Raw genomic sequence first — 18,105 nt, 5'->3', positions numbered from 1 at the left:
ATACTTAGTAGTGGGCATTTACGTCAATCACCTTATTATGTTCTTCTCAGTGGATTTCGAGCCTATGAATGAGGTCAGAGTGAAAGCCAACATTTTAAGAAAGTGTTTTTTTTTTTTTGTCCTATGGTCTCTGAACAGTCTCTGATCTCCTGAGATTTGCTGTGATGTGAAAAGCCAGTTCCCAATAATCCAGGTGCACCTCCTTTTACAAGAACAAAGATGTTACAGTGTTTGCAAAAGACTTTGCTTTGAAGGGCCTCAGAATAAATCTGCTCCAAATAAAGCTTCTGTTTGGTTTTGGAAACCCTCTGCATGCCCTTTTCCAGGAATATGTTTACTTGAACACTCGAACTTGTCCTGGGGAGAGAGAATGTTCAGGAACTCTGAGGTGATTGGAAGGATGCTGTTTCGGGGAACCTTATTGCTTAGTGATAAGATCCCCACAGGTCAGTATCGTCCTCCCTTCCTTTCTCGCCAGATATTCTCATCCTGAAAGGTGGCTAGAAGAGATAAAGAAGTGAGGTCTGGTTAGAGGTGTGGTGTGGTACAAGGATCCAGCCCAGCTTTGGGCTTCGAGTGTCATGAGGACCCAGCCCTTATCCACCCCGACTGGATTTGGGAACTCGAGTAACTATTTGATCCTGCTAGGCTTGATTATCTTCCTGGGAAAGTAGAATCCATCTCACAGGGCTGTGGCCAAGACTAAACTCTCAGTTTTGCTTGGTTAATTCCTGCTCAGCTTTCAGTTCCCAGCTGAGATGTTAATGTATACAGAAGCTTCCAGGACCTCGGCTGCATAGGAATCCTCCTGGGGATCCTGATTTCACCCATTTCTCCCATCAGAACGCTTTTCATTCCATAGAATAAGTCTCTTGCCCATTAAGCTACAGGTTCTGTGAAGACAGGAAACCTATGTTTTGTTTCTCTGGCATGTGTCATAGCACCTGGTTCATTGTCAGCTCTTAATATCTGTGGAATGGAATTGAATTAATGTATTTAAAGTACCTGGTGCATGCGTGACCTATGGTGGTGGCCCCTTTTGTGTCCTTGCTCTTTCTTGACTATCTTACAACTGCAGGTGGACTGGTAATGCTCCAGTAGCCATTTGCTCTCACAGGAGGATTTCTCTTCTGCCCGTACTGATGCCTAAGGCTACAATTTCTTGATTTCTCGGTCTCCATAAGCACATAAAATTCCTCCCTGTTTGCATCAGGCAGCCTTGTTTTGCAGATTTTCTGAAACTAATAAAAATTATTGAATGTGGCCTCATGAGACTCATCCTCTTAGGAATGAAGGAGGTTATGTGATTAGACCCTGGATAAGTAGGTCTCCATGTTGGGGAGGAGAGAAGATGAGGAATTTGGGAGGGAAAAGGCTAGGTTAGATTAGATTTTAGGTTTTTGTGCTTGCTTAGTTGCCCAGTTGTGTCTGACTCTTTGGGACACCAGGACTCAAGCCTGCCAGGCTCCTCTATCCATGGGATTTTTCAGGCAAGAATACTAGAGTGGGTTACCATGCCCTTCTCCGGGGGATCTTCCCAACCTAGGGATCTAACGTGGATCTCCTGTGTCTCCTATATTTCAGGTGGATTCTTTACCCACTGAGCCATCAGAGAAGACCAGGGAGACCAAATCAGGGAGAGGGGAATAGACGCGACACACAGGATGCTGACCAGGCACTCAGCCTACATAGTTAGCAAACTAAAATACTGAAGATAAGATGCTGTGTGATGGTTCATCACTGCTGTTTTTCTTCTGAATAAAAAGGGCAAGGAAGAGGAAGAAGAGGTAAGACAGAGGAATGGCAGCAAAGAGGAAATACAGAGCTGCTGCCATAGAAGCATTTGGCCTCGAGAACCAGTGGGGCCCGTCTTGGAATCATGGTGCTACTGCTTTTTTCCCACATTGCTTGGCCCATCATTAGCTTCTTATGGCCTCACCTGGGCCTGCCCATCCCTCTCCTCTGACCAAGGAAAGCTTTTTCTGATTGCTGTAAAACTTGGCTGGGTTTGAAGAGTTAAGATGCTTTTGAGAAAAAGTTCAGTTCTGTTCTCAATTGTAAGTGATAAGAGAGCTTCTTTGATAGTAATGATTAACTTTACGGCTCAGGGTCACTGAGAGATGAAAATTGAAAAAAACTGTTTAAAGTAACCCCTACTTCTCTTCGTGGATTACTAGGAAAATTCACTGAGGAAAGCTAAAGGGGAAAAGGAATCTAAGTCTACATGCCCTCAGAGGATGAGACAGTAAGGCATTTCTCTGTAGCTTAGGTTAATAAACAGAGTTCAAACCGTCCACACTAAGATCCAGGTTTTCAGAAAAGGCATACATGGAGAGGAATTTGTTTTAGTGACCTAGATTTAAGGGAGCAGTGGTTGAGGGGTCAAGTGGTGAACGCTTGGCTGGTGGAGTGTGGACACAGTGTATTTGTACAGTGACCCTCTGACCCGAACTGGAAGGAATGTCACCAACTAAACAGCTCTTTTTGGCTTGCTTCCATCATGTTTCCCAAATGCTTGTGTCTGAGTTTTTGTCTCACCAGTTTTATATGTATTACTGAGTAAGCTGACCTGCTTATATGTATTTGTGTATTCCAAGAACCGCAGCCCCTAATCCGACTGTCACCATTGTTAGCCTTTAATATTCCCCCACCTTTGCTGGCTCAGGGCGTCTTCCTGCCCTGTGCTCCTTCAAATGCCACCTGTAGAGGTTCACTGCTCTCTGCTTAAGGCATTACATTTGGCTTCAAATATAAATATATTACTGTTTAAGGCATTACATCTGGTTACATATATAAATATATTATAAATATAAATATAATATAAAAAGTGTAATTGCTTTAACTCTTACCAGTGTATCAGCACTGTAGGTTTGCTGTCTGGCTTCCCAGATCTGGGTACAGAGAGACTGGGTGGAGGTGAGTGAGATGGAGAGGATAATTTGGGAACCTGGAATTCTTCACATGGAATTGAAGGGCAAAGTAGACAGAAGGTGCTGTGATCAGCATAAGAACTCGGTGCCAGATGCACCCTGGAGTTTGACCAAACAGCACTGAGAAAGGACACCCTTTCTGGGACAACCAGAAGGAGTGACCCTGCCTCACAATCCACCTCGTCTCCCCCATCCCCCACCCAGTGTGGGCTGTCCTTCTTCTTTAGATCAGGGGTGGTTGAATGAGTAGTGCTTGTCTGACTAGCTTGCCAGATTGTTTCCTGAGAGTGAAAAAAAAGTTCTAATGCCCTTAACAACTTAATCATCTATCTGTCTATCTGTCTATTTATCTATCTGGTAGCTCAGCTGGTAAAGAATCTGCCTGTAATGCAGGAGGCCCCGGTTCAATTTCTGGGTTGGGAAGATCCCCTGAAGAAGGGATAGGCTACCCACTCCATTATTATTGGGCTTCCTAGGTGGCTCAGACGGTAAAGAATCCACCTGCAATGTGGGAGACCTGGGTCGAAGATTCCCCTGGAGGAGGGCATGGCAATCCACTCCAGTATTCTTGCCTGGAGAGTTCACATGGACAGAGGAGCCTGGTGGGCTACAGTCCAAAGAGTTGGACATGACTGAATGACTAAGCACACACATCCATCTGTCTATACACACACGCACACACACGTGCATTAAAAGATTGAAGATGGGGCAGGAGGAGATTCTAATTTAATCTATCCTGGGGAAAAAATCAATCTAAAGGAGAAAGAAAAATGTCAAGATTTCCTGTCAAAAGCTTAAGGCAGGAAATAGGAAGATACAATCTCTTCATTCTAACACGGATCTCTTAGCCCTCCCCAGCTTTGGGTGTAGGAGGTGGTAGTGAGACAGAAGAATGAGAGATGAGAGAAGATCAGAAATTCTATGTTGGTGTCTATGGCAGCCTCCAGACTGTGCACAGTCATATCCTGAACAGCAACTCTCCCAAAAGTAGATGTAATTTGGTTATGAGGCTATGGTCTCCTAAAAACCCTCAGCTCCTCTTGGCCCTTGTGTCTTGGGCAGCTTCTCTGTCATTGTCCCTTAGCTCTGTGCCACCTTGCACCCTCCTGTGTATTACATAGTGATTCACTCATATATGTTGTTTACCAAATAAAGGTGAACACATGAAATGCCTATCAATCAATATATACTCTTTAAACTAAAACGGTCTAACTAAAATATTATCCAGAATATAACTAGAAAAGCTTAAAGTGTAAATGAGACTCAGAACCAAATCCCTCTTTGTTTCCCCCATTTGGATTAAGGGTAAGGCAGACATAAGGAAGTTTGTTAGTCTGTTCCCAGCATACATTGTCACTTATTCAGTCAACAAACACACACCACGTGCCAGTGAAGGCTTGGCACCATGCAGGGCAGTGAGGTGTGCAAAGTAAGCCCTGTGCCCACCGTGTGGGCACCAATGTTCTATTGGACGAACAGACATGAATTAAATAATCACATCAGTCTGTGATTACAAACTGTGATCTGTGATATGGAGTGGGAGTTCTGGCCACTCATGAATTCCTCTGCAGAGGATAGAAATATGGTGCTAATTTCATAGCGGTGCTGGGCTCTGAATACAGCAGGCTGAGTCCCTGGGAGACCTGCATCTCAAGGTTATTCTTTCTGCTGTGAAGTTGAAGAGAATGAGAATGAACTCAGTTGCTGAAGACTTGATTGGACAGTGAGAATTTTACTAGACTCAGCAATATTCCTCTGCCTAATAAAGCTGTTAGTAAGCTTCTTCTTGGGTCACCGAGCATTCAAGTTAAACTGACATGACTTTGGCTCCAAATTTATGAGGTTGAAGCACTTTTAAGATCCATCTTTGGAGAAAAATTAACTTTACAAAGGCTCCACCAAATTTCAGATGATATTAAACTGCTTTTCTTCCATTAAGAATGATATCCAATTCATTAAAGTGAATACTAGTAGTAAAAATTCTAAAGTAATAATGTATAACAGCTAAAATGAAAAACTAATTAAAACAAGAGTGACTATTGACACATCTTTTAACCATTTGTTGGATTTTAAAAATGTCTTCAATAAATTCTCAAGAAATCAGAGTTCCAATCTTATGGCAAAACAATAAATTCTTAGCATATAAAAGTGATGATGCTTTGTTTAAGTTCTGAAGTGTATACATTAACTTTACTGTAAGTTGAAGTAGCCATCCAGAATTTTTCATACCTAAAACAGATACGAGAGAGTTGATTTGAAGACTAAAATCTATTACTTGCTTTATGATCATATTCTCATAGAATTTTAGAACTTGAAGTTCATAGAGTTTACGTTTATAAGTAATTGTTTCTCCATCTTTTCACCCTGTAAAAGGTTGGTTTTCTCTTTCTCTTGATATCAGACTCCCATGCCCACTGACTCTTTACTGCTTACCCATCCCTTACTTTACACACTAATCTACACACTTTGATTTCAAAGGTCTGCAAATTATTTCTGAAATAAAAGAATTTGTAATTTATTAGTAATAGACCCTTTATTGATAGTTTTCTCTTGATCTCTATGATACTGCATCTGTAGAAGACATTCATTTCATGCTCAAAAAGGGCTTCAGCCCTAGCTTCACATATTTCACATGTTACAGTCACCTCATTTGGTCATGTATCTTGGATCTATTTTAATAACTACTTTAGCATTCCCTGGTGGCTCAGATGGTAAAGAATCCACCTGCTATGCAGGAGAACTGAGTTCGATCCTGGGATGGGAAGATCTTCTGGATAAGGAAATGGCAACCTACTGAAGTATTCTTGCCTGGAGAATTCCATGGACAGAGGAGTCTGAAGGGCTTCAGTTCCTAGAATCAAAAAGAGCTGGACACGACTGAGTGACTAACACTTTAGTATTAGCAGTTTGACACTGGCAGGCTGACATTTTATTTAGAACTGAATCATTTACACTAATCCAGAATATCTGAACATTCTCAAGAGGCTACTGGTTATTGTAGTCACTGCTGTAAGTTCAATAAATGCCTGCACTCTTTTGCATTATCTAATTTTCATTCTGTGTATAAAGAAAGGCATGACTTGCCCTCTAAGAGATGGAAGAAGAAGAAGGTGGCTTTCAGCCATAAGTATAGTAATAGATTGTAAGAACTTGGCCTTCAGGTGGGGTCCGGCTGTCTTCATCAGAGACCATGCAACCATGCCTGTCCACTCTGTCTCTGTTGCAGCTTGTCATAGTGTCAGATAGCCAATCAACAGTAGACCTCGCCAGCTCGAAGAACTGGTATGATGCTTGTCAGCAAGTCCTATGTGTCCACCTGCGCTCTCCCCCGTGTGTGTGTGTGCTCAGTTGTGTCCGACTCTTTTTGACCCCATGGACTACATGTAGCCTGCGAGGCTTCTCTGCTCATGGAATTTTCCAGGAGTGGGTTGTCATTTCCTTTTCCAGGGAATATTCCAACCAATGATCAATATCAACTGTGAGAACATATGTACATATACTAATCCAATATGGATTGAATCAGAGGAGTGAATTGACAGGGAATACAGACCTATTAGTTCTATTTCATATTTTCAAGTGTGCTTTTGTCTTTTACAAAGAAACCATAAAAAATAGGTGAGGAAGACTGTTCTGGCAACTTCCCCACTCTCCCCCTTCTAATATTGTTGAAAACAGGCTCCAACATAATTTTTAGCATCCAGGTGAGTAATTTCTTTCAGATTTAAGTACAGAAAGTCTTTTGCTTTCTCTGGGAAACTGGTATTTTCTCCTAATGAAGGCTGTATGAAAACAATAACACTGACAGGGTTCCCATTTTCACTTTGGGTGGCGAGAAATGATTTGCAAACCAACCATTGTTCCTCAGTTGGACATTTTGGCCTATAAAGTGTTGTCCTGCTCTTTCCTCTGATTCTAACAATGTAATCTGATTTATATCTTTCTTGGTGTTTATTTTCATTGTATACTTATATGGCATATATTCTTCTAAGTTACCTCAGAACCTTTGTGATTTAAGGAAGATTATCAATCAGTTAATTAAAAAGTTGGGATAAGAGTTTCCAGTCATTCTCCTATGTCCAATTTTTCTACACTATTTCTGATAAATGGTCAGATTCTGTGTGTTTTTGGGTCAGCATGTCAGGAGGACGATCCTGGAAAGGAAAGGTCAGAATTCTTTGATGCTGGCTTTTTCTTTAAATACCTCTCCTTACTTAAAAGGTCAGCTTATTTGTATCATTTGAGTCAAGCTGCCAGGGAGTCCACTCCAGTACTCTTGCCTGGAAAATCCCATGGACAGAGCAGCCTGGTAGGCCACAGTCCATGGGGTCGCTAGGAGTCAGACACGACTGAACGACTTGACTTTCACTTTTCACTTTTATGCATTGGAGAAGGAAATGGCAACCCACTCCAGTGTTCTTGCCTGGAGGATCCCAGGGATGGGGGAGCCTGGTGGGTTGCCATCTCTGGGGTCGCACAGAGTTGGACACGACTGAAGTGACTTAGCAGCAGCAGCAGCAGCAACAGCCAGGGATTCTCAGAGTCAAGCCTCCTTTCCTTGGAGGTAAAGGGATTCAGGTTTGAAAGAGGCAATTTCTCCTCACAGGGAAGCAAAAAGACCTACTTTTGTGGTATAAAATCTTGGAAATTTTAGAACTACTGTGTATGTAGATTTATTCATTCTGTATATAGAGTTTCAGCTTTTATAACATAAAGAACAACAGCAAGGAATTCTCTGGTGGTCCAGTGGTTAGGACTCTGATCTTTCACTGCCAAGGGCACAGGTTCAATCCCTGTTCAGGGAACTAGGATCCCACAAGCTGCATGTTGTGGCCAAAAAATAAATGAATAAACTAAAGTACACCAGATGAAGTGGCACATTCACACATATAGAACCACAAGGTAGCCCCTTCTTTGACTGCGAAGTTCTCTGCTCAACCCCTTCTCCACACTCCTCTCCCCTCCCCATCCAGTGCCCAAGCTGTGTAACATTAATTAGCAAAGACAAAACACTATGTCGGGTTGAAGAGAGGTCATAGGAAAGAGGAAGAAATTTTATATTTTAAAACCCTTGGAGGCAATTCTTTTCTGCTTTTTAAATGAGGAACTCTGCATTATCATCTTGTGTTTGTCCTCAAAAAATTGTATAGCTGGCCAGGCTTGGAGGCTTATAAGAAAAGAGACTCTGCAGCCCTATGCTGGATCTACTAAATCAGACTGTGCCTTTCTATGATTTTGAAGTAATTCATCTTATGCTGAAGTTTGAGAAGCAAGCATCTAGACGTGTTCTATCCAATATGGTAGCCACTGGCTGCATGAGGTATTGAGAGCTTGAAATACAGCTGGCCCAAATTGCAACTGTTAAGTGCAAAATACATGCCAGAATTTGAAGACTTGGTATTAAAACAGAATGTAAAATGACTCACCAATGATTTTTATATTGATTAATGTTGAAGTGATAACATCTTGGATTGATTAGGTTGAATCAGTATTATTCAATGTAATTGTACCTGTGTCTTTTAATATTTATTGTTTTGTATTTCTTTCATTTTTGAGTGAGCTGGGTCTTTGCTGCTGCACGCAGGCTTTCTGCAGTTGTGGTGAGCAGGGGCTACTCTCTAGTTGTGGGGCTTGGGTTTCTCACTGCGGTGGCTTCTCTTGTTGCAGAGCATGGGCTCTGGGGCGAGCGGGCTTCAGTACTTGCGATGGGTGAGCTTAGGTGCCCCCACTGCATGCAGAATCTTGGTTCCCATACTAGGGATCGAACCCATGTCCCCTGCGTTGGCAGGCAGACTCTTAACTACTGGACCACCAAGGAAGTCCTCTTTTTATCTTTTAATAATTATAAAAAAATAAAAGCTAGAAAATGTGATACTGCAGAGTGGCTTGTATTAGTGGCTCATATTTTTGCCTCACATTATGCTTGTGTCAGACAGCTTCTTTTCTACATCTTCTTCCATCTAAGTTTTCTTATTGTCTGTCCTTTTCTTTCAGGAACAGGTTAAATAAAAGTACTACAGTCAGTGTAGTGATTTAACATGATACTATTTCTAGATAACATTGAATTTTAACTGGAATCTTCAATACCTTATTCACTGAAATATTCTATAAGTTTAGCTTACATCTCCCCTGGAGGGCTAATGAAAATTCAGATCATATTGCTAGATCCTGTCCCCAAAGAGTCTGACTCAGTCCATCTGAAGTGGGGCCCAGGAATTTCATTTCTAACAAGTTAGTTCCCAGATGATATAAAAGCTGTGTGACTCTTCTCACAGATCTCAATGAATCAGAATCACTGGGATAATTAATAACAATGACCAGTGTGTGCCTCAACCCTACCTCCAGAGGTGGTAATTTAGCTGGTTTGGGATTGGGCTTGGACAATGATATTTATTCAAGCTCCCCAGGTGACCCTATCACTAACCATATTTGAGAATGAATGCCTTAATTCAAAAGCAATAGTAAGTGGGAATGACAGGTATTGCTGGCCCAGGGCCAGAGTAGAGATGCTTTTCATTTTTCTTTTTCTTTTGGGGGTTTAGCGAGCAAACCATACATTCAATCTCCACCCTAACTGGTGTGACATGTAGGCTAATTTGCACCACTTAAATTTCATTGGCAGTGAAGCTGGGATTCCAGGAAATACAAAGGTCTGCCCACATTACACAGGAAGATTGTGGGAACTCAGTGCCCCCATCCCTTGCTTTGATTACCCTTTATAAGCCCCTGCTGTGCGTATAGAAGGTCAAAACCTGGCATTCCAGGTTCTCTCTTATGTGTGATTGATACCTCTCAGTGGATTTTGATACACAGAACTCAGTCTAGGTTGAGCTATTTACTTCCATTATTTGATTTACTTTGGAGAAGCTTGACATCAAACTAAGTTACCAGTTTCACTTGCAAATCTGGTGTGTTTGTCAAGAAGATACATTTTAAAAATAATTTAACCTCTTGTGTTTGCCTTCCAGTGACAGGAAAAACGTGAATGTGAATTCAATTTGATGATGAATCACCAGTTTAGCACAGCCCCTGATTTGACCGACTCACTTAGTGTATGACTCATGTGTTGTTGGATTTGCATTGTTTGAAGATGAATTGCTATGACCCCTGGAGATATTGTATTTTCTCCTTAATTTTTGAAAACCATTGTTTGCAGTGTATAAAAAATTGAAAAATATAAATGATTAACAATGATATGTTACTCTAGATACATGTGTATATATGCACTAACAGGAGAGAGGCTGTACTTCTTAGGTTATGACTGTAAGGTAAAGTAGGTTACTTGTTTGACTAGATTTTCAATAGTAAATATATTTTGCTTCTTGACAGTGTGACTGATGGGCATCAACAACCATCTCCAGGATATATATTTTGAGTTACTTCTCAGTAGTTTGGATAAGTTCATATGATAGTTTATTTGTCCCTGCTGTTTTGGTCCCCAGCGGTAAAGATTCATGGAGCGATTGTGAACATTAAGAATGTAAGCATTTTTTAGTTTGAATTCCTTGGGTTTGTTTCTTGAGTTTTGGTCTAGATCACAGGGCTTATGTGTGCATGTGTGCTTAAGTCGCTTCAGTCATGTCAGACTCTTTTCGATCCCGTGGACTGTAGTCCCCCAGGCTCCTCTGTCCATGGGATTCTCCAGGCAAGAATATTGCAGTGGGCTGCTGTACCCTCCTCCAGGGGATCTTCCCGACCCAGGGCTTGAACGAGTGCCTCCCGTGGCACCTGCATTGGCAGACGTGTTCTTTGCCACTAGCGCCACCTGGGAAGCCCCGCAGGATTTGTACTGATTCTCAGTACCCAAGGACATGTTCTGTATTTTCTCTTCTTTCGTTGACGTATACAGATCAGTTGCAAGTTTTCTGGGTTCTAAGTCTAATATCATACTACTCCATTGCCTCCCATTCTTCCTAGAAGAGGTGAGATACTTGAAGTTGTGGGGCTTCTCATGGCTTTGCTCTTTGGAACAGTTACTGTCTTTTACTTTGATGACTATTCATAACTCATGGAGAAGATATCTCTTCACAAACCAAATGGCAGGTTATTCAATAGCAGAAATCAGTCCTTTAAGTCACAGCCTTTGAACTTATATGCAGACAATTTTTAACAACATTCCTTAAAATGACCAGAAACAGATATTCTTTTCTTGGGGCAACTCATGATGTAAAAGATGTTTTGAAATACTTGACCTTTCCAAATATTAGTAGTGCAAAAGGAACTACATTGATTTGGGAGTCTGAAACAAGCACCTTAGATGAAGTTTAAAATTTATGAGTAAATAAAATCTATAACTAATACAGAAAACTCAATTTAATTTGTGATATTTTCTCTTGACACACTGTTTCACAAAGTTAATAAAAACTGTGGAAATGGTTGCTCTGAATTTTGTCCCCTTTTCCTTCCCTAGACTTCTGTTGATGAAGATGCTATGATCAGTAAAACATTTAAAATCATTCTAGTGGGTGTGCAAGGAACCTATGTATTTTTTAAAAAATGAATAATTTAGAGCTTATCTGAAAGAACTGAGTGTGAGAGACTTGACAGACATCATTAAACCAACTCAAGGTAAATAATTGGTAACTATAAGAAGTTTGCTAAAACAGTCTGGAAAATTTTTAAAATATGCCTAATGAAAACCTATATAGCTTAAACACAGACAGATATCTTTAATTTTCCCCCAACTTTTTTTTTTAATATATTTGTCTTCTGGTCTAGAGTACCCACGAACTTTTAACTGCAAATAATGAAAACACAATGCAAACTCTTTAAAGCAGAAAAAAAAGTTATGAATCAAAGGGCCCAAATTTGTTTCAGGGCTCTGTCTCTACATACTGTTTTTCTTGACCTCGCTTACATATTGGCCTCATTTTTATCTGTTATCTAAAAAGGATGGCTTATTGCTCATGGTTTGGGAAAATGACTGTAGGCAACTCCAGATTCCATTTTTCTCACAACTTACCACTCTAGAGGGAGGGAAACCCTTGCTCATATTATTTATACATATGAAATCTTAGCAAGGTCCTAGGCTGATCCTGCGTTTTTGAGTATATTAGTGTGGATGAGTGCATACATTTTTATTTTGTTTTGTTTCAAATATATGATTTTATTCTTTAAAGAAACATTCAGTTTTTACTGGACAAATATATTTACCCATATGCTGAAGTCAGCATGTCTTCACAGTTTGTCCTTGTCATTGCTTTGGAAGTTCTGACCTAGAAATGATCTGGTTAATTAATCACATGAAGATGGAGAAGAAAGACATGGAAATATAGTATGGGAAAGAGAAATAAATTTTTCATTAGTTCTACATACTACTTTAAAAAAATTTTAATGTGGGCAAATGGTATTTTCCACTACAGCAAGAGCACCATAGATCAGTTTATTTTCTCAGTTTATGTAAATGAAGTCATATAGTGTATAGTCTTCTGTGTCTAGCTTACTTCACTCAGCATATATTTGTGAGATTCTTCTATACTGTTAAATGTTTGCTTTTTTAAAATTGCTCTTTGGTATTTTGTTGTATGAATGGCTAAGTCACATTTTACTTAACCATTCCCATTCGGTGCTTGGTGGATATTTGCACTGTTTCCAATTTCAAGCTATTATACTCTGAGGTGTTGTTATGTACCTTTTTCATGCTGTCTGCAAAGCATATGCATACATTTGTCTTGTTTATATACTTAGGAGAGAAATGGCTAGCTCATAGTACAGGTGCCCCTCCACATGGGCAGATTCAATCAACTGCAGATAAAAAATATTTTGAGAAAACAAAGTTCTAGAAAGTTCCAGAAAGGAAAACTTGGATTTGACACATGCCAGCAACTATTTACATAGTGTTTAGATTGTTTTAGACATTATGAGTAATCTTTAGGTGATTTAAAGTAAATAGGAGGATGTAGTTAGTTATATGCAAATACTACATCATTTTATATAAGGGATTTGAGCATCCATGGATTTTGGTATCCATGAGGATCCTGGAACTAGTCTCCCTGCAGATAACAAGGAGTGACTGTATGGCTGACTGTGAATGCTATATGCTCAGCTTTAGTAGATGTACCAATTTTATTTTTCAAAATGGTTGTACCAGCTTACACTCCTACAGCAATTAATGTGAATTTAACTCCTACAGAAATTAATGTGAATTTAAACTGGCTTAAAATTCAATATTTGAAAAACTAAGATCATGGCATCCAGTCCCATCACTTCATGGTAAATAGATGGGGGAAAAATGGAAACAGTGACAGACTTTTTTTTTTTTTTTTCTGGGCTCCAAAATCACAGAGGACAGTGACTGCTGCCGTGAAATTAAAAGACGCCTGCTCCTTGGAAGAAAAGCTATGACAAGGTTAGACAGCATATTAAAAAGCAGAGACATCACTTTGCCAAAAAAGGTCCATATAGTCAAAGCAATGGTTTTTTCAGTAGTCATGTACAGATGTGAAATTTGGACTGTGAAGAAGGTTGAGTGCTGAAGAATTGATGTTTTTGAACTGTGGTGTTGGAGAAGATTCTTGAGAGTTCCTTGGACTGCAAAGAGATCAAACTAGTCAATCCTAAAGGAAATCAACCCTGAATATTCATTGGAAGGACTGATGCTGAAGCTGAAACTCCAATACTTTGGCCACCCGACGCGAAGAACTGACTCATCTGAAAAGACCCTGATGCTGGGAAAGATTGAAGGCAGGAGAAGGGAATGACAGAGTATGAGATGGTTGGATGAAATCACTGACTCAATGGACATGAGTTTGAGCAAACTCTGGGAGATGGTGAAGGACAGGGAAGCCTGGAGTGCTGTGGTCCATGGGGTTGCAAAGAATTGGACATGACTAAGTGACTAAACAGTGATAACTAGTTGTTTCCACATCCTTACTAAGAGTTGATATTGTCAGAGTTTTAAATTTTAGCTATGTTAGAGGGTGGGTATGTGTTTTTTCTTAATGTAGTTTTAATTTGCATTTCTCTGATGACTAAGATGTTTGAGTATCTTTCCATTTGTTAATAGGTCATTTGTTTATTTTATTCTGTGAAGTTTTGTGCAGGTTTTTTTACCCATTTTTCTACTGGGTCATCTTTCTTTTTCTAATGGATTTAGAAGAATTCTTTATATATCTGGATGCAAGACTACACAAACCCATACCCACACACACACACATTTATGTCTTGCTTTTTTCACAGTCTTAATGGTATCATTAACTGAAGATATCTTATGTTATTGTATTTCAATCTATCATTCTTTTCTTTTACCCTTAGTGCTTTTTGGTATCTTCTTTAAGATTCTCTTGGGTATTCTTGGCCCTTTGCATTGCCATAAATATTTCACAATTAGCTTATGAATTTCCATGAAAAGCCTGCTTGTGTGGAGATTGTTTTGAACCAAAATTTTAGGAAGATCTCTCTTAGAAAGTCACATTTAGGCTGAGACCTAAAGGATTAGAAGAAGCCAGTCATGTAAGGTGGATACGGAGGAAGGCACACTTTTCTAGGGCAAAGGAAACTTAATGTGCAAAAACCCAAAATATAAAAAAAAATTAGCTGCAAGGCGACCTGTGTGACAGAAAGAAAGGTGAAGCTGGCATGTGGATGAAAACCCAGATACTACAGTCTTGGGGCCGTGGTAAGAGGTTTGGACTACCAAGGGATCAGCAGAGATTTAGAAATTGTTGCTTTGTTTGCCTACTATTAAAGTGTTTTTGTTAAGAAAAGGTTTTACTTTGGCATTTATTCATTTTTTAAAATTGGTGATTTAACTTGAAAAACCCTCAGGAATTCACAAAGCTCTAATCTGATTCTCTTTGACACATTTATAATATGAGTTTTGTGGGATTCTTTGACTCATATTTGGACTGAATACAGCCGTGGGTACTTTATAAACTCATTTAACTCCCACAATTCCCTATATTTGAACTCAGTGTGCTAAACCATTCTTTGAAAACTAGGTAAAATGCCCCCACACAACACAGTATATGTTCATTTCATGTCTATTTCATTCTTGTTTTTTGTTCACCAGGAAGAGTCACAAAAGAGATGAGCCAACTGTAAATGCAGGAGTGTGAGTTTATGCCCATTATCCTCAAGCATCCCTGGAAACACTTGTAGCTTAGAACTTCTATCAAAAGGCTTTTGTTATTTCAAGGGCAGTGCTAACATACACAATGACTATATGTTTTTGCTTGCTTCAAAGACTCTTTGCTATTCTCCAGAAAGAATGCAGCTGCCTTAGCAATTGCAACACCACTCTGCCTAAAAAATGCTCTCCAAGGGAGTCCAGGATGTTATATTGATGTTGAAATGGGCAACCTTTACAGTGGTACTCTACATGGGAGTGATTACAAGGTTCCTGAAAGTAAATCCTTGTTACTTTGTCTTAATACCTTTAAAATAACCAATGCAGTTTGATACACAGTTGAGCAAATTTACGGACAAGTTAGTGTTAGACTCTTCTGAGAATGAAGATGACCAAGGCTGAAAAACTAATATTTAGGGCCTTATCTATTTCAGAGCACAGGCATGTAGGGTCTCTTATAGAAAATGATGTGGGTCAAGGAGAAGATATGGAAGAATAAGACACAAGTAAAGGAGAATTTAATAAGCATAGGTGAGTTATAAATAAAACAAAGGTGTCAATCTTTGCTTTCTCAGCTCTACTTGGCCTTGATAGCCCTGGCCTCACCAACATGTGTCATATGGAAAAGTCTTGTCACCTGAAATCACATACTGAGTAGGTTGGGGTCAGTCTCCTCAGACCATATAGTTACTTCTGGATCTGAGCCCTTCTCTGAGCTCCTGAGCCCTTGTTTGGGTCCAGCCTTTTTTCTGAGAGTGTGACCATGTTCCACAAATACTCAGCTACTGTCTGGACTCTGTAACAAGTGAGACAGCCTCCAGGGGACAGCTCCCATGGTTTCTACTGCTTGATTTGTGAATATTACTTCTGCCATAAGGCACTCACTTCTCCTGCAGCCCATTTGCCAAGCCTAAGGCCCCTTGGGAAGTGGTGGGCATTTTCTACATGGGTTGCCAGACGTCCTTGGACACTTCTGTGGATGGTAAACCTGCTTCCTTGCAGTGGGGTTGGCTTAGCAGCTTTGTTTGTCCTTTACCTCTAGACCCATCAAGTTCTAGTTTTCTTCCCATTTCTTAATCAGCCATGCTGAGGGCTCCTTCAATTAATCCTTATTACTACAATAGACAATAATTTAGGATTTAGTTTGCTTTCACAGCTTTTAGGTTTCTGCTATAGAGTTATGAAGTTATTTCTACATGTTTTTGGTGTCCCACACATTGTTTTTGATCTAGGAACTCACTGTACAGAAAAAGATATTTGGTTGATGCCCTTTGAGATTCATCTGTTCTATTGATCCACCTTTCAGAAGTATCTGGCCTGAGAGAACAATGGAAAAATGTGCTTAAAGCTTTGCCAAAATACCAGCTGGGAGATACTATCTTGCCAAGTCAGTAGTTGTCTTGCCAGATGCAGCATATACTATGGATCAGCCAATGGTCCATGGTGCTATTCTTCTAGAACCAGAAGACATAGGTGTGTGTGTAAGGGATGTATAATGAAGTAGTTCTTTACATGAAATGCTTAATATGTACCATTTACTAAAGTCTTTCATCTAATCTCTACAACTCTAGTCTCAGCTGATTTAGAGATATCATGTTCCAAGGGAAGTATGTGTCCACTGAAATGAAAGCTGAGCTTCTCACCTGCCTATCAGACTCTTTAAACAAATATTTTCCCCCATTTTACTGTAAAAGAATTGACATGTAACATTGCGTAAGTTGAAGCTATACATTGTGAAGATTTGATATATATATATATATATTGCAAAATGCATACCATAATATGGTTAGTTAACATATCCGTCACCTCACATAGCTACCATTTTCATTTTATTCATTTATTTTTTGTGTGGTGAGAATGTTTAAAGTTTACTTTATCAGCAACTTTCAAGTATACAAAACAGTGTTATCAGTTATAGTCACTGTACTATATATTAGATCCCTAGAACTTATTCATCTTATAACTGGAAATTGGTACGCTTTGACCACATTTACTTGTTTCCCTCACAATGTCACCTCTGGCAGCCACACAATCTATATCCTGTTTCTATGAATTCAGTTTTTTTCAATAGTCCACATTTAATGAGACCATTCAGTATTTTTCTTTCTTTCTTTGACTTTAGCATAATGCCCTCAGAATTTACCCATGTTCTCCAAATGTCAAGATTTACTTCTTTTCATGGCTGATAAATATTTCATGTATATGCCACATTTTCTTTACCTATTTGTTTGGCAGTGGAGACTTGGGTATTTTCCATGTTTTGGCTATTGTAAATAATGCTGTAGTAAACACGAGGGTACAGATATCTCTTCAAAATAGGCATTTTTCCCCCTTTGAATTTATACCCAGGAGTGAGATTGCTAGATAACATGATGAAGTGAAGTGAAAGTTGCTCAGTCGTGTCCAACTCTTTGCAACCCCATGGACTGTACAGTCCATGGAATTCTCCAGGCCAGAATACTGGAGTGGATAGCTTTTCCCTTCTCTAGGGGATCTGCCCAACCCAGGGATCGAACCCAGGTCTCCCACATTGCAGGTGGATTCTTTACCAGCTAAGCCACAAGGGAAGCCCGATAATATGATAGTCTTATTTATAGTTTTTTGAATTAACTCCCCCATACTGTTTTCCATAGTGACTGTACCAATTTACATTTCCACCAATGGGAACCAGGGGAACCAGAGGGTTCCTTTTTCTCCACATCCTCATCAACATTTATCTCTTGTCTCTTTGGTAATAGCCATTTTAACATGTGTGAAGTGATATCTCATTGCAACTTTGATTTGCATTTTCCTGATGATTAGTGATGCTGAACATATGGCACTCCACTCCAGTACTCTTGCCTGGAAAATCCCATGGGCAGAGGAGCCTGGTAGGCTATAGTCCATGGGGTCGCTAAGAGTTGGATATGACTGAGCGACTTCACTTTCACTTTTCACTTTCATGCATTGGAGAAGGAAATGGCAACCCACTCCAGTGTTCTTGCCTGGAGAATCCAAGGGACAGGGGAGCCTGGTGGGCTGCCGTCTATGGGGTCGCACAGAGTCAGACATGACTGAAGCGACTTAGCAGCAGCAGCAGTTGGCCATGTATATATATTTGGAAAAATATCT

The 18,105-nt window shown here is 39.9% G+C and overlaps 1 long non-coding RNA gene across 4 annotated transcripts in view; it reads left to right on the top strand.

Annotated features, from left to right (window-relative positions):
* The first annotated feature begins 292 nt into the window (after positions 1-292).
* Positions 293-18,105, top strand: part of LOC138445349 (uncharacterized) — an 84,262-nt gene continuing 66,449 nt past the window's right edge. The window contains exons 1-3 of one of the 4 annotated variants that reach the window (XR_011258819.1): positions 294-446; positions 1,585-1,787; positions 13,212-14,632. This is a non-coding gene — a long non-coding RNA (uncharacterized lncRNA). Of the gene's footprint in view, positions 447-1,584; positions 1,788-9,895; positions 11,314-13,211; positions 14,633-18,105 lie in introns of those variants that run through there. The other 3 variants (XR_011258820.1, XR_011258818.1, XR_011258821.1) reach the window with 3 other exon arrangements.

The sequence above is a fragment of the Ovis canadensis genome, chromosome 8 (assembly GCF_042477335.2).
Source record: "Ovis canadensis isolate MfBH-ARS-UI-01 breed Bighorn chromosome 8, ARS-UI_OviCan_v2, whole genome shotgun sequence".
Classification (NCBI taxonomy): Eukaryota; Metazoa; Chordata; class Mammalia; order Artiodactyla; family Bovidae; genus Ovis; species Ovis canadensis.
Note: the sequence above shows the minus strand (reverse complement) of the source record. Positions and strands in the feature narration are given on the sequence as shown.